This window comes from Heterocephalus glaber, unplaced genomic scaffold, assembly GCF_053883595.1.
Source record: "Heterocephalus glaber isolate CG9 unplaced genomic scaffold, H.glaber_assembly_v1.0 deba00001561, whole genome shotgun sequence".
Classification (NCBI taxonomy): Eukaryota; Metazoa; Chordata; class Mammalia; order Rodentia; family Bathyergidae; genus Heterocephalus; species Heterocephalus glaber.
The window spans coordinates 11,942,683-11,946,506 of NW_028258349.1; the positions used below are offsets into that span (position 1 = coordinate 11,942,683).

The 3,824-nt window shown below is 38.7% G+C and overlaps 1 pseudogene; it reads left to right on the plus strand.

Moving 5' to 3' along the window:
* Positions 1-3,147: 3,147 nt before the first annotated feature.
* Positions 3,148-3,601, plus strand: LOC147824003 (protein CEBPZOS pseudogene; annotated as a pseudogene).
* Positions 3,602-3,824: the final 223 nt, after the last annotated feature.

Genomic DNA, 3,824 nt, shown 5'->3' on the forward strand with positions numbered 1-3,824 from the left:
AGTAAAAGCAGCAAATAAACGTAAGAAAAAATGTTCAACTGGTCGTTTGAGAGATGCAAATGAAAATAACCCTGAGATTCCACCTCACTCCAGAAAGAAAGGCTGCTATCAAGAAATCAACCAATAGGGCCGGGGATTTAGCTCAATGGTTCTGCCACCTGCCTTACAAGCACAAGATTCCGAGTTCGATCTCTGCTACCAAAAAAAAAAAAAAAGATAAAAATAAAAATCAACCAATAATAAATGTTGGCTGGGTTGAGTGAAAAAAGGACCCCTTCTCCACTGTTGGTAGGAGTGCAGACTGGTGCAACCAGTGTGGCAATCAATATGGAGATACCTCAAAAAACTAGAATTAGAGGTCCCATTTGACCCAGCTACCCCCTTGCTGGGTATCTTCCCAAAAGAATTAAAAGAATCATACCACAACGATATATGTGCACCCATGTTTGTAGCAGCACAGTTTATAATAGCTAAAGCTTGGAAACAGCCCAATTTCCCTGGATAAACTGGAGACTGGATAAAGAAGGTGTGTAGTTTTTTTTTTTATAAAATGGAGTACTACTCAGCCATAAATAATGAGAAACTAGAGTCATTTATAGCTAAATGGATGCACACTGAGACCATACTCTTAAGTGAAATAAATAGGACACACACAGGTAAATACCGAATAGTTTCTCTGGTGTGAGAAACTGAAAGTGTAAATAAGGATCAAAATGTATAATAGATAATGTGAAACAGGAAGAAAAAGTCTAAAGAGGAAGAGGAAGTGGGAGGGTTTGGGGGAAAGGAAAGAAGGGAAAGGAAAAAACATGAGAAAAAGAAACAATGGAAACAAAGTCTTTGTAAATAGGGAGGGGTGGAGGGGTTGAAGGGAGGCCAGGGGAATGGGGAAAAAATAAGAACCAAAATATATTATGTAAAGGTACAAATTCCCAATGATAAATGTCATCATATTGTATACCTAAAATGTACCAATAAACTTAATGAAAAAAATATAAAACACCATTAAGAGAAGTTAAATATCTAAATAAAGACTTAAAATACCAAGCAAAATTCTTGCCAGATACTGTAGGAATTGGCAAGCTGACACTCAAATTCATATGGAACTATAATGTAACTAAAAGCATCCCTTGATTTAGTACAATTGTCTTATGTGTTTCATATGTGTTTTTTGGTCTGTTAGTCTGGCTACTAATCTGTGTTTATGATAACTGACTTGGTAAAGACTTAATGAATAAATCTGACGCTAGCAAAAGTGAATAAATAAATAAAAGCAAAAAGGCTTGTGGGTGTAGTTAAGTATGAAGGTTCTGGGTGCAATCTCCAGTACAGTAAAAAAGATATATATATGGGGGGGCGGCTAGGACACAGACACACCCCGATGAAGACATTGGAAGACAGCCAGAACAAGCCTCCCAAAGAGACTAACCTTGAGAGTAATCTTGGACTTGAAACCTCCAGAACTTTGAAGAAATAAATTTCTGTTGTTAAAGACAACCAAGCTGTGGGGTTGTGTGGTAGCACTTTACTGTGGCCTACTACACCCGACACCTTTACTGACACTGGCTTGCTGACTTTGATTTTTGCCTTTCTGGTAGGGTTTGGGAATGAGATCTCATTAGTTCATTAATTAACATGCCCCCAATAACTAATGAAATAGAGCAATTTTTTCAATGTTTATTGGCCAACATCCTTTTTTTGGTGAGTTACCTATCTGAATCTTTTAATTTTTTTCATTGGGACTTTTTTTTTTTTGAACCAGGGTCTTGCTATGTAGTTTAGGCTGGCCCTAAACTCACTGTAGACCCCAGGCTGGCCTTAGACTCATGGTCATCTCCTGCCTCAGCCTCTGGAGTGCTAGAATTTTAGGTGTGCACCATCATGCCCTGCATAAGTTCTTTATTCTTTGAGTTCTGGACACAAGACCTTAGTCATACATCAGGAAATATCTTCTCCCACTCTCTGGCTCACTTTATTATTCTCTAAATAGTGTCTTTTGATGCACATAAGGTCTTAATTTTTATTTATATATTTATTTTTTGGTATTGGGGATTGAACTTGGGACCTTGCAAGGCAGGCGGTGGAACCACTAAGCTAAATCCCCTGCCCAAGGTCCTAATTATAATATAATCCAATTTATCCATCTGTGTGTGTGTGTGTGTGTGTGTGTGTGTGTGTGTGTATGTGTGTGTTTCCTGGTACCAGGGATTGAATTCAGGACTTTGTTGCAAGGCAGACGTGGTGCCACTGAGCTAAATCTCTGGCTCTTTTTGTGTTTTGTGTATTTTATAACTAGCTTATGAAAACCTTGCCTGCCTCACGGTAATATAGATCTTCTCTCACATTTTCCTCCAGAAGTGTTGTTATTTTAACCATCACATTTAGATCACTGATATGACAGGAACTGATTTTTTTGTTGTTATTTTAGTTGAGACATGGCCTCATTATGTATTCCAGGCTGGCCTGAAACTCACTATGTAACCCAAGGTGGCCTAGAGCTCACTATGTAACCCAGGCTGGCCTTGAGCTCACGGCAATCCTCCTGCCTCAGCCTCTCATGCACTAGGATTACACACATGTGCCACCACACCCATCTAGGAACTGACTTGCTTGTGATGTGATATTGTGGTATAGAATTTCTAGAATTTTTTTCTCCGTAAGGATATCCACTTACCATATTGAAAAAAACCATTCTTTCCCTTCTACTCTACAGTTGTCACTTGGATCACGAGTGAAGAATTTATGTGTGCATGGATTTATTTCGAGGCCCTTGCTGTCTCTCATTGGTCTTGATCTGCCTGTGCCAATATCACACTGTCATATTATTATCATGGTAAAATAAGTCTTAATAACTAGTAGTATAAATCTTCAAGGCTGTCTCTGCTATTTTTGGTACTTCATATTATATAAATTTAGAATCTCTGCCAATTTTCCTAAATTTTCCCAATTTCCCAAATTTTATTTGGGTCCCATTGAATTTGAGGAGAAAAGATATTGACAAATTAAGTTTTTTATACTGGGGATTAAACCCAGAGCCTTTGAGGACTAAGCACAACCTCTACTACTGAGCTACACCCCCAGCCCTTTATATTCATTTAGGTTTTCTTTTAATATAGCTTAGTGCGCATGCGCTCCCGGATGTGCCTGCCCCAGGACGGCTCGCTCTATGGAAGCACTGGCAAAGAAGATCTTTAAAGGAATTTTAGTAGCTGAACTTATGGGCGCTTTTGGAGCATATTTTTTGTTTAATAAGATGAACGCAAGCCAAGATTTCAGGCAAACAATGAGTAAGAAATTTCCTTTCACCTTAGAAGTTTATTACAAATCCATTGAACAGTCTGGAATTTATGGAACCAGAGAGCAAGATCAAGAAAAATGGTTGGCTAGCAAAAATTAGGATTTTTCTTTTTCTTGATGATACTTCTCACATCTCTGTTGTGTATCTAGTCGTCATGTTCAGCCTCCCATCTAAGCTGTTTGAGACCTTTAAGAGAAGAAAGATGAGTTCACCACGCTGTGGACGCTGGACTCCCACAGGGCTCCTGCCGAACCGCAGGACTTCAGGTCGCCCATGGCATGCAGCTCCCACCCACTAGGCAAACCCACCACCTGTTCATTGCTCTTTTACTTTTATTGCCTAAGATTAATATTTTACAAATAAAATGCTAAGGAAGGAAAAAATATATAGCTTAGTAAAGATTTTGATTGGCACTGTAGATGGCTTGCTTACATTTCACTAGATTTACACCTAGTTACTTGCTGCTGTATACTCTTATGAATGACACTCTTTTTTTTTTTTTTTGGCACTATGGGGACCAAACCCA